General features: G+C 33.1%; 1 long non-coding RNA gene across 1 annotated transcript; it reads left to right on the forward strand.

Annotated features, from left to right (window-relative positions):
- The first annotated feature begins 8585 nt into the window (after positions 1-8585).
- Positions 8586-11712, forward strand: LOC111697226 (uncharacterized). The gene is made up of 5 exons (XR_002764251.1): positions 8586-8633; positions 9308-9338; positions 10391-10443; positions 11078-11121; positions 11633-11712. It is a non-coding gene; the product is annotated as an uncharacterized LOC111697226 (long non-coding RNA).
- Positions 11713-13978: the final 2266 nt, after the last annotated feature.

The raw sequence follows: 13978 nt of genomic DNA on the forward strand, positions 1-13978 counted from the left end.
GTACTGTGCGTGGGCCCTATGAAAGTATAGTTTCCAAACTAATGTACTGAGCTTGGGGTCTATGAAATTATAGTATCCAAACTAGATATACTGAGCTTGGGGTCTATGAAATTATAGTATCCAAACTAGATGTACTGAGTGTGGGGTCTATGAAATCTGATATACTAAACCTCAGAGAAAAAGACAGATTCCCACAATTACAGGGGTCCACCAACTCCATTACAGGGGTCCACCAACTCCATTACAGAGGTCCACCAACTTCATTACAGGGGTCCACCAACTCCATTACAGGGGTACACCAACTCCATTACAGGGGTACATCAACTCCATCACAGGCTTACATCAACTCCATTACAGGGGTCCACCAACTCCATTACAGGGGTCCATTAACTCCATTACAGGAGTCCATTAACTACATTACAGGGACTCCGTCAGTGCTATTTCAGGACTCCCTCAACTTTATTACAAGGACTCCATAAAGGTTTTTAACTTAATATCTTTAGATTAGATTATGCTTAGAAATTACAGAAAAATTAAATAATATATAAACAAAAATTTTAGTATTCTTTATGTTGTCATTAGTCTCATTTATTTTGGGCCTCCCTGTAAAGTAACTCCTTATAACCGGCCAATTAATCCCCCCCCCCTTTACTAATTTCCCCAATGTTCCCCAAAACGTAATGTGTAAACTGTATCCGTCCTGTTATACTAAATATACGCGTATTCTCCCACATCAGGATAATACGCCTCGTCACACAGATCTAGGCATACCAGGCTATACTCACATTTTCTCACAAGTTAGTTAGCTTAGAACACGGAGTTTTCATGTGTCAAAACTCAAAACAAAAATCTAGACATGCTAGGGATGCCTGGCTATACACACATTACCTCACAACATGGAGTTTTCATGTGTGTTTAAGCAAATAACTAAGTTAGCTTAGAACACGGAGTTTTCATGTGTTTAAGCATAGCACTATAGGTTAGCGTAGAACACGGAGTTTTCATGTGTTTTTATGTTAGCTTAGAACATGGAGTTTTCATATGTTTAAACATAGAACTAGGTTAGCGTAGAACACGGAGTTTTCAAGTGTTTAAACATAGAACTAGGTTAGCGTAGAACACGGAGTTTTCATCTGTTTAAACATAGAACTAGGTTAGCGTAGAACACGGAGTTTTTTTGCGTTTAAGCATAGAACTAGGTTAGCAATGTTAGCTTAGAACACGGATTTTTCATGTGCTTAAACATAGAACTATAAGTTAGCTTAAAACACGGAGGTCTATTTGTTCAGGCATAACACTGATTTAGCTTAGAGCACGGAGTTTTCATGTGTTTAAGCATTGAAGCATTGAGTTAATGTACACAACACAGGACTAGGCTAGCTATAACATCCCACTCCCCCGACCTCTATCAACCCTCTATATCTACCTTAATAAAACCATCCGACCCCCTTATTTTCCAATTATCCCGCAGTTCAGTATCTCGCCAAATTTTTCATTTTATAATATTTTATTGAAACCAAACTTCCTTTCCTGCATTCTAGGGTTCCATTAATTTTTTTATATGTTTGCATTGACGGAGGATACAGTGGATATATACCGCGGGTTTATGGATCCTTTAAACGATTCCTGTGGTGGACAGATATAGATTCCCAGAATTTGGTCTTACTCAGAGCTTTATACTAACTCAGAGTGTTATACTAACTCAGAGCTTTATACTAACTCGGAGCTTTATACTAACTCAGAGCTTTATGCTAACTCACAGCTTTATACTAACTCAGAGCTATATACTAACTGAGAGCTTTATACTAACTCAGAGTGTTATACTAACTCAGAGCTTAATACTAACTCGGAGCTTTATACTAACTCAGAGCTTTATACTAACTCAGAGCTTTTTACTAACTCAGAGTGTTATACTAACTCAGAGCTTTATACTAACTCAGAGTGTTATACTAACTCAGAGCTTTATAGTAACTCAGAGTGTTATACTAACTCAGAGCTTTATGCTAACTCGGAGCTTTATACTAACTCAGAGCTTATAACTCAGAGCTTTATACTAACTCAGAGCTTTATACTAACTCAGAGCTTTATACTAACTCAGAGCTTTATACTAACTCAGAGTGTTATACTAACTCAGAGTGTTATACTTACTCAGAGCTTTAAACTAACTCAGAGCTTTATACTAACTCAGAGCTTTATACTTACTCGGAGCTTCATACTAACTCAGAGTGCTATACTTACTCAGAGCTTTAAACTAACTCAGAGCTTTATACTAACTCAGAGCTTTATACTAACTCAGAGTGTTATACTTACTCAGAGCTTTAAACTAGCTCGGAGATTTATACTAACTCAGAGTGGCATACTAACTTAGAGCTTTATACTAACTCAGAGCTTTATACTAACTCAGAGCTTTATGCTAACTCAGAGCTTTATACTAACTCGGAGCTTTATACTAACTCAGAGGTTTATATTAACTCAGAGATTAATACTAACTCAGAGCTCCATACTAACTCTGAGCTTCATACTAACTCAGAACTTTATACTAACTAACTTAAAGCTTTATGCTAACCCGGAACTATATACTAACTAAGAGCTTTATACTAGCTCAGAGCTTTATACTAACTCAGATCTTTATACTAACGCAGAGCTTTATAATAACTGAGATCTTTATACTATAACTCAGAGCACTATACTAACTCAGAGTTTAATACAAACTCATAAACTTGATACCAACTCAGAGCTGATAACTCAACTCTAAGATCTGGTTCAACTCTACATCAAATGAATGTACTTTGCTGAAAATGTAAATAAGAACTTTGTTCGAGGTTTCGTGATTATATATATTTATCACGGAACCTCGAAATAATTGTATTTTAGATTTTAATCCATTCAATTAAGTAAAATGAAACAAACAAAATGTCTGAAATAAGAAAGATTTCCACGAAAACATTAAAAAAGATCATGGGAACTGAAAATTACAGTTACAAGGGTCCAGTTCCTTTCAATAATAATAACATATTACTCGTTTTTAAGAGATCTAAAAAAGGGTTTTCAGATGTCGAGTCCCCCATTCTTTAATATTTCACAGATACATGTATCTGTCAAGTCCCCCATTCTTTAATATCTTACAGATACATGTATCTGTCGAGTCCCCCATTCTTTAATATTTTACAGATACAGATATATGTCGAGTCCCCCATTCTTTAATATTTTACAGATAAGATATATGTCGAGTCCCCCATTCTTTAATATTTTACAGATACATGTATCTGTCGAGTCCCCCATTCTTTAATATTTTACAGATACATGTATCTGTCGAGTCCTCCATTCTTTAACATTTTTAAGATACAGGTATCTGTCAAGTTCCTAATTCTATAATATTTTTCAGATACATTTATTTGTCGAGTACCTAATTCTTTAATATTTTTCCTATATGCAATTATCTTATTTTTTTTTAATATTTTTCAGATACAGATATATGTCGAGTACCTTATTCTTTAATATTTTTCAGATAACCAGCTATCTGTCGAGTACCTTATTCTTTAATATTTTTCAAATACAGATATATGTCGAGTACCTTATTCTTTAATATTTTTCAGATACAGATATATGTCGAGTCCCTTATTCTTTAATATTTTTCAGATACAGATATATGTCGAGTCCCTTATTATTTAATATTTTTCAGATACAGATTTATGTCGAGTCCCTTATTATTCAATATTTTTCAGATACAGATATATGTCGAGTCCCTTATTCTTTAATATTTTTCAGATATGCAGTTATCCGTCGAGTCCCCTATTCTTTAATATTTTTCAGATATGCAGTTATCTGTCGAGTCACTTATTCTTAAATATTTTTCAGATAAAGATATATGTCGAGTCCCTTATTCTTTAATATTTTTCAGATATACAGATATAAAGGGTGAACCTAAAAAACCCACACATAATACAAATTCTTCTCTAATTGTTTAATGCATTATGATTCAAACAGTTTTATTGGATATATTTTAGTGGTTACATATATATTTGAGTATTTTGAAACTTTTAGTAGTCTCCCTTCTGGATTTGACGGCCTTCTTTGTCTATAACAGCTTGTAGTCGGTGGGGCAGAGATGCCATCAAATGTCTACATAGAGCCTTATCATCGTCAATCTCTCTCCATGCTGCAATGATGGCTTTCTTCAGCTGTTGGTCATTAGAGCATTCTTTTTCAGCAACCTTTCCCTTAAGAATACTCCAAACATTTTCTATTGGCCATAAGTAGTGATTTTGACACTGAAATCAGTATTGATGATCTTTCCCCACTTTCTGTCATTCCTCACTCTTCTCCCATAAACACTAAGGAATACCTTGCACACTCCACACGTCTCTACTTGTGCTCATCTGACATTTTCTGTACCTTATACTTGTGGTATGCCTTATATCCATATTTTTTCACGATTCTTACAACTGATGTTTGAGAGACTCCAACTCTTTTAGAAACAGACCGGGTGCTCCTGCGTTCCTAATTGTTCATCAGTCTCTTCACCTGGGCAATCTTTCTTCCTGGAACAGAGGGTCGTCCGTTCCCCTTTAGGTGATCAGCACAGAACCCATACATTGCAAACTTCTTCTTCTGGTAGACAACAAAGCTTCTCAGGCTTTCTTTTTTGATTGCATTGACAGTGTCAGGACCGGGAACTGCAGCAATATACAGTCACTTCATTATTTTACCATCACTGGCATGTTGCTTTTTCTGGAGATAGGTCTCTATCTGTGATTTCAAGATGGATTTAAGCTTTTATCCATTTTTTCTTGGTAGATTCACTATCAACTGGTCCCAAATAATAGTTTTGCGGATTTTCATCCATTATTATATGGTTTTTCTTAGTAATAATCCAAAAAATCCGTTTTGTGTGGTTCTTTTAGGTTCACCCTTTATGTCGAGTCCCTTATTCTTTAATACTTTTCAGATATGCAGCTATCTGTCGAGTCCCCCATTTCTAAATATTTTTCAGATTCAGTAATCTGTTCCCATTTTTTTTGTATTTTTCAAATACAGGTATCTGTCGAGTCCCTTATTTTTCCCCCTGAAGGTCTGAAAGCATAAATATAAAGAAAGGGAAAGTTGAGACTATAGATTACATCTATATATGCTGTTTTGATCTGAAGAATGCAAATATAGATCTTAAATTGCAGTTTTAACCTTGATATATCTCTAGGATGCAGTTTGAACTGCAATGTTTTGACGTGTTGAAGAATCCAACGCTTGTATCAATCTTATAAACTTGTAAACAATACAACAAATTGATAAAGGATTAGTTGAGAGTTGGAGGGGAGGATAGGGGGGTTTTGGGGTTAATGGTATGAGGGATAGGAAGAAGGTTAAGTAATAATTAGAAGGTATTATAAGAGATATGGGTGAGGAGGTTTAACGTTTTTGAAGCTGATATATGAAGGTTGTCAAATTCTTTCTTTTCTTTAATCCTACTTTACTCAAGGTTTAGTTTTTAATCCTCAATGTGTAAATATTAATTATGTAAACATAGAAACCAGCAAGGTAACCATGACAGTAAGAAAAAGACTGCATCATATTATAGAATATTTTTTCATGAAAATGTTTACAGATTTGAAGATAAATATTTATATTAGTAGATTCCTATCTTCCTGGTAGATTCCTATCTTCCTGGTAGGTTCCTATTTTCCTGGTGGATTCCCGTTTTTCTGGTAGATTCCTTTTTTCTTGGTAGATTCCCATTTTCCTGGTAGATTTTCAATATTTCTATTCCTAAGTTGAAGATTTAAACTATTAGATTTGATTTGTTGCATGTTTATAGGTTCTATTTATCCAAGGTGTTACAGAGTACAGATAGAATCTTCAAAATATTGAATCTCATAAAATTTGAGAAAATATTAAATTTCATATTTTAGTATTAAAGTTCAATATTCATTTAAACCTTTTTGAATGAATCCAACTCACAGAGCACAGGTAAGATTTCCACCGAACTAAATTTGGTAAATTTTGACAAAAAAATCCGGGGAATTCGTGCGAAATTCCGCGTAAACTATCATTTCCTGCTCAAGTCATAATTTTCTTACTTCATTTGCATGTCAACTGTCTATTATTCATGTCCATTTTGTTGGGAGAGGGGGGGGGGGAATTTCTTCAGAAGATTGGATCCTGTGAGAAGGGTTACTAACTGAAGTCAAAAAGATATATCATGGTTTGAATTATCTAAGGTTCACGACATCGGGTTGCTAAGATATAATTTAAGACTTAATTCCTTTGTGTTTCGCACATTTTTGGCCAAATTGCATTGTTGCGCAAATTGGAATTTTTCTGCATATTTCGCGGTAAAAGTTTGCCTGTGTTTTACATTCAGGCCATTGGATAAGACAATATCAGGGGGCAAGAATTCTGTAAATTGTCCAACTACTATGTACTTGTGTAATACATGGCTTTTTGGAAGTCAAACATTATAGAAACCGAACGTATAGAAACTACTAGTTATAGCAACAAGGTGTATTTTTCTGGAGAATATTTTTTTATTTTTAAGAAATTAAATAATCAGTGTAAAGTAGATATAATTTTCATAAAATCCTTTTATTTAAATGGTAACACGGAATTTTACGAAATTATATTAGCAATACCGGAAATTTTTTATACTTTTGAGAAATTATTTTTTTTGTAAAAATAAACTGTAAATATCATTTTCCTAAAAGTTTTTTTTTAAAATAGTAATAATCAATTGTATGAACCATGTAAAAGCATTCATTTATGTTGTCAGTCCATAATAAAATCTGGGGGACCTTAAACACAATAGAGAGCAGTACAAATGTACTAAATCTAGTTGGTTGTATAGTGTCTAGGGTATGTTAAAAAATAAAAATAATGATATTGATAAATGATAAGCTACAATGTTTTAGAAAAAAGTTCAATTTCTCTAAAATTTAAAAATATTCTCTCGCAAAATACACCTTGTATACCTGGCGGTTTCTATAAGGTGGTTTCCATAATGTTTGACTTCGCTTTTTGGTCTACTAACAAGAATTGATAAAAGTAAATTAAGCATATGCATGAATTTTGAATTTTAAGGAATGAAAATACTCCGGATTAAAATTCTAATTTGAGCAGGTTCTCCAGGTTTTCATTCCGGGATTATTTCACGCTCCGTGAACAAATTCCCACACAGAGAAAAAGAAATAAAGTTTAAAAGATTTTAATATTTGAATTTATCTCCCCAAAGCAAATACTATCTACTAAACTAAATTGCTCATTCTGTCTAAATCCCTAGGCAAGGTAGGCCAAACTCAAAACGGGTCGAACGGGCTTAATATTTTTATTGAATGTTTTTGACTGATATCTTATTTACCAGAACAATAAACCAGGAACCAGAAACCAGGAACCAGGAACCAGAAACCAGGAACCAGGAACCAGGAACCAGGAACCAGGAACCAGGAACCAGGAACCGGGAACCAGGAACAAGAGATAGGAACCAGGAATTCCAGCAACCAGGGACATGAACCATGATCTGTATATCCAAGTACTAGAACCAGGAATCAGGAATCAGTAACCAGGAACAGGGAACCAGTAACCAGGAACCAAGCACCAGGAACCAGGAACAACCATACAATCCTAATATTGTTCTGGTTATTGTCGGTGTCTGATACTCTCCACTGAACCCTTTCTAGTGTACTTCANATGGAGCATGGAGCATGGAGCATGGAACATGGAGCATGGAGCATGGAGCATGGAGCATGGAGCATGGAGCATGGAGCATGGAGCATGGAGCATGGAGCATGGAGCATTGAGCAAGGAACTAGGAACTAGGAACTAGGAACTAGGAACTAGGAACAAGGAAACAGGAACCAGGAATCAGAAAACAAGCAACCAGGAACCAGGTACCAAAGACCAGGAACCAAAGACCAGGAACCAAAGACCAGGAACCAAAGACCAGAAACCGGAATCAGGAACCAGAAACCAGGTACCAAGAACCAACCCTAGGAACCCGAAACCAGGTACCAAGAACCAACCCTAGGAACTAGAAACCAGGAGCCAGTAACCAGGAACTAGAAACCAGGAACTAGAAACCAGGAACCAGGAACCAGGAACTAGAAACCAGAAACTGCATTTGAAACTAAGAAACCTGCCGTATTTCTTAATCTGTTGTATTTGATATTTTAAAAATATAAATTTGATCAAATCTAGAATATATAAAATTATAGAATAACTTCTTGAGATATTTGTTGAATTCAGTGAAAATCCTTCAAGAGATTTAACATTTACAGATTTACAGATTTCAACCAGGGAAAAGGAATAAAGGGAAAGGAAATGGCGCTGGTCTGGCATTCCTGGCACTGCTTTGCAGACGAGTTCGGTATTACACACGCACACTCTTTTGGTACAGACACCCAACATGACTACAGTCAAGGAAATTGCAGAACACTGTCGTCAATCATGATTAAGCTTGAATAACGAGTAGTTTATTGTTTCCCCCCCCCTGATTTCAACCATAGGTAGGTAGATAGATAGATAGATAGATAGATAGATAGATAGATAGATAGATAGATTTATAGATAAAAGTAAAATTGTTGAGAGAAACTGTCTAGTGCAATGTCTGGCCTCCTATTGTTAATATACTCAACCATTATTCCAAGGTTCTTTTTTAAACATTTTTTTACAGTTTTATACATTTTTATACAATTTTATACATTTTTATACAGCTTTATACAGTTTTATACATTTGTATACAGTTTTATACATATTTATACAGCTTTATACATTTTTATACAATTTTATGCAGTTTAAAACAATTTAAAACATTTTATAAAACGTTTTATACAGTTGTTTACAATTGTTTACATTTTATACCATTTTTATACAGTTTTAAGCATTATCTTACATTTTTATACTGAAGTTAATCTGGCCTGAGCTGAAAACTTTTGAATTGGATACCCTTAATCCCGATTGCTAAATCTCTGAACACATGCACTGTGGACAGTTCTGATTTTCTTTTATTCCTCTCTTTTGGAATTTCCTACTGCAACCAATGAGAGTTCTTTTATTGATTGCGCGCGCAAAATTTCAAAATTTCTTGGCTTGTGATTGGATGTCCAGATTCTTGAATCGACACTGATTGGTTTAATTTTATGCACTTTCCAGGATAAAAACTAAAGATTAAATCAATCTTGAGATTAATGAAAAGAGGAGATCAAGTATTGATCTCGATATCCACCATTATAAAGTTTTCAGCTCTGTTAAAGATCAAGCTACACAGACCAAACAAATTGCAACTGTACAACAGCTGCACATGAAAATGTTGATTTTTTAGGCTGATGTGCAGCAGAGATCAAGCACTCCAGGTATAGATTATAGATACCAGATAATATACAATATAATAATATACAAATCAAAAACAATTTTAAATTTTCAAAATTTTTAGAAAACAACATGCAGATAGCTGCAATGTTGTATTAAGATACATTCCTTAATAAAAGCTAGTTTTTTGGTATGCAACAATCTTGATTGAATCTCGCTAATCTAAAACTTTTCTAGTGATTTAAATAATGTGCGTCCCCAATATGCGTCCTCAATTTGCGTCCTTATCATCAGTGCTATCTCGCTTTACGCTTCATATTTAAAACGTCCTATTACGATTGTCCTCTTTTGAAACAGATATTGTCGAGATAAATGAGGAATATTCCTTTTAATCCTGAATAATCCTGAATCAAAACTTTTGTGTGGAGTCTCGTAAATCTTGAAAGCTGTAAGTCGATATCCAATTTAAGTACTTAGCTTTATGTCGATATCCAATTTAAGTACTTAGCTTTATGTCGATATCCAACTTAAGTACTTAGCTTTATGTCGATATCCAATTTAAGTACTTAGCTTTATGTCGATATCCTATTTAAGTACTTAGCTTTGTGTCGATATCCAATTTAAGTACTTAGCTTTATGTCGATATCCAATTTAAGTACTTAGCTTTATGTCGATATCCAATTTAAGTACTTAGCTTTATTTCGATATCCAATTTAATTACTTAGCTTTATGTCGATATCCAATTTAATTACTTAGCTTTATGTCGATATCCAATTTAAGTACTTAGCTTTATGTCGATATCTAATTTAAGTACTTAGCTTTATGTCGATATCCAATTTAAGTACTTAGCTTTATGTCGATATCCAATGTGGGTACTTTTAATTTGAGAATAAGTGCTTGATCCCTTATTTAAGTTATCCCCAGCCACAGGGTACGGTATCCCCAGCCACAGGGTACGATTGCTACGGGATATCGAAGAGGAATTATATCAATTCGTAGATCTGCAAAAGATGGAGCTCAATGATTGAACTCGAAATTTACAGAACCAACAGTTCTGATTTCCGTTTTAGTTTTAATTAGAACATTAAATTTGAAGGTAGAAGCAGAGAAGAGAATCTACATAGATGATGATGTTCAGAAGTATTCAAGGTGTAATTCAAATTATTTTATTAAAGTAACTAATAACGTAATTTCAAGTGACTCTCGATCCATTTAAAGGGAGTGTTCGCGAAAAATGAGAGGGGTTTGATCGCTACTAATCTTACTTCTATCTGTTGCGTCTATAAGGAGAAAATTGTTAAAGACGTCTCATACCGAAGAACGTAGCGCCTATACAAATTGAGAAAATTGCAGCATACGACCATAAAAAAAATGAAATCGTGTAGATCAGTTGAAATCAGTTATTACCACTTCGGAATAAATCCTCACTTTTAGTACAATTGAAAATAATAGATTTTCAGAGAGAAAAAGAAGGATTAGTATACTTGATAAAACAAATGTTTAAATGATACCTTCGTAATTAATTTGAGGTTTACTTGAAAATTCGTAGCTACTTTTCCAATAAAGGTTCGGGAAAATTAAAGAAGATTTTTATATATTTCTATTAAAGGAAATTAGCTTTTATTTGATTTAAAAGCCAATAAACAACGTTGGTGGGGTTTGAAGAAGATGATGGTAAATTAACAAATTATTTTTTGAAATAATATGGAATTGAAGTGAATAGATCGATACGTTTATGACGTACTATTATACTAAATAAAAATAAATTAAATTGTTTATCTAGGACTCCCCAATCTGTTGGATACGGAGGATTTGAAGGTTTCCCAGGTAAAATTAAGATGAATAGGATAAGAAATTGCTTTTCCAGAATTTTTTTTACAAACTTATAATTAAAAAAAAAAAACTTAATCGACTTTTTAATTTGTTGTGGGCTTCTTGTAGAGAAACTTTTTTTTAAATTAAGTTTTTGAGTTAATCATTAAAGATGCTAAATCAGAAATACCAAAAATAATCTGAAGTAGAAGGGGCTGACGATGTAAATTTTAGTTTTAAGGGACTTTCCATGTTCTAATTACCATTTAAACCTTTGTTTGATCAATATATTGATTGAGATCTTTATTTTTCTAGATGAAAACTGATAGCTTTTAATTTTGGTTGCTCTGTAAAATTGTGACTTGCAGATATGCTACAGAGAAAACGAAGTTTTAATAACATCTTTTAAGATAGAAAAACGAAGATATCTTCCTTATTGTCATAGACTGTAAAGGCTTAAAGAATATCGTTGCGATTCTTTAATTAAATCACTTGAAACTATGTCTACAGTCCCTTTAAATTTTAGAAGTTGTGAATCCTATCCACTGGACTCGAAAAATGGAATTTGAGAAAGTTCTTGAGATTTTAGAAGTTGTGAATCCTATCCACTGGACTCGAAACTATGTCTACAGTCCCTTTAAATTTTAGAAGTTGTGAATCCTATCCACTGGACTCGAAAAATGGAATTTGAGAAAGTTCTTGAGATTTCTCCTCTTATCTTCAAGTTAGTTAAATAAATAAAATATAACAAGGAAAATTAATTTAATATTTTTGTTAAGGAACAATGATAGGGGGTATAGGATAAAACCTGAGAATAAGAACTGTGTAAAAATTATACCAAAAAGGACATATGTCAGAATTTGTATAAAAATTGTAGCATTAAACAGATCATATTCAACAATTACGCAACCAATATGAAAACGACTATATCTCACAGCAACCTGAAAATCTCAGGTTTGCTCTTGTTATAATTATTTTATTTGCATTTTGCATTTTTTTATAACCTAATTGATAATATTATTACATTTAATCCGTATAGTCCGTATTACGTCACCAGTATTTCACCCAATGGCAGTGCAGTATACTGGTCACGTGATTTCTGTCTGTACCACGTGACAACGATACTGCACTGTCATTGACTGAAGTTATTTTGACGTAATACGGACTATATGTAATAATATTATCAATTATATCTATTAAAAATGCAAGATGCGAGATAAAAAATCATAATATGAGAAAACCTGATATTCTCAGGCTCCTGTGGGATATAGTCGTTTTTAGATTGGTTGCATAATTGTTGAATATGATCTGTTTAATGCTACAACTTTTATACAAAATCTGACATATGTCCTTTTTTGCATAATTTTGACACAGTTTTATTTCAATTTCTCGAGAAAGGAACATCAGATAGATGTCTTATATGTATTGTTTAACGCCTGAGATTCTCAGGTTTCATCCTATACCCCCTTTCATTTTTCCTTTACAGTCCCTTTAAGCAAGTAAAATCCTAGAAAATTTTGAGAGAACATTTCTCTTAGAATTAAATCTAGGTAAAATAACGTGTTTCAAGTTTACAAGACCACCAACAAGTTTTTTCGTTTTGAAATGCAACAAAATCATTTTAAAAATCGTTTTTTAGATTTTTTTGATTTTTTGATACACTATTCACTTAGATTCTCATTGCTAGGATTCTTCATCAATTATTAGTTTTTCTATAAATTTCTTCAATATCATAGTTAATAGTTTACTTCATCATCCCTTTAACATCGTCTTATAGTTAGTTTACTTCATCATCCCTTTAACATCGTCTTATAGTTAGTTTACTTCATCATCCCTTTAACATCATCTTATAGTTAGTTTACTTCATCACCCCTTTAACATCGTCTTATAGTTAGTTTACTTCATCATCCCTTTAACATCATCTTATAGTTAGTTTACTTCATCACCCCTTTAACATCGTCTTATAGTTAGTTTACTTCATCATCCCTTTAACATCGTCTTATAGTTAGTTTACTTCATCACCCCTTTAACATCATCTTATAGTTAGTTTACTTCATCAACCCTTTAACATCGGCTTATAGTTAGTTTACTTCATCACCCCTTTAACATCGTCTTATAGTTAGTTTACTTCATCATCCCTTTAACATCGTCTTTTAGTTAGTTTACTTCATCATCCCTTTAACATCATCTTATAGTTAGTTTACTTCATCACCCCTTTAACATCGTCTTATAGTTAGTTTACTTCATCATCCCTTTAACATCGTCTTATAGTTAGTTTACTTCATCACCCCTTTAACATCATCGTCTTATAGTTAGTTTACTTCATCATCCCTTTAACATCGTCTTTGTATTATATTCAGGTTGAAAACGAACGGTTTTGTTCCAACTTCCACGAGCACTCTTGGATTAGACAAATTTAAACAAGAAAAATATATTTTTAGGATTCTTTAATTATCTTTAAATTATCTTTTAACAAAAAATTAAACAAAATTTATTTACTTAACTCAAAGTAAATGTAGTTAATACTGAGGAGTTTTTGTATGTTCAAATAAAGTAAATTGTTATGATAGCTTGGACTGACTTATATGTGACTATATTTAAATAAACAAAAAATAGAAATAGAAATAAAAATCATTCAATTCAATCTATTAATGTATTTTTAACTTGTTTGTTTGTCTGTTTGTTTGTTTCCAAAAAGCGCCAAAAATGCTAAACCGATCAGGCCCAAATTTGAATGGTAGCTCACATCACCCAGTGACCCAACCCAATGAGGATTAAAGCATGCAGAAAAAAATATTGCCAATAAAAAATGTTAGAGAAAGGAATTCAGTCTTTGCCACAAACTTACATTTTATAATCCCTGTATCTAATC

The sequence above is a fragment of the Eurytemora carolleeae genome, unplaced genomic scaffold, assembly GCF_000591075.1.
Source record: "Eurytemora carolleeae unplaced genomic scaffold, Eaff_2.0 scaffold139, whole genome shotgun sequence".
NCBI classification, from domain to species: domain Eukaryota; kingdom Metazoa; phylum Arthropoda; class Copepoda; order Calanoida; family Temoridae; genus Eurytemora; species Eurytemora carolleeae.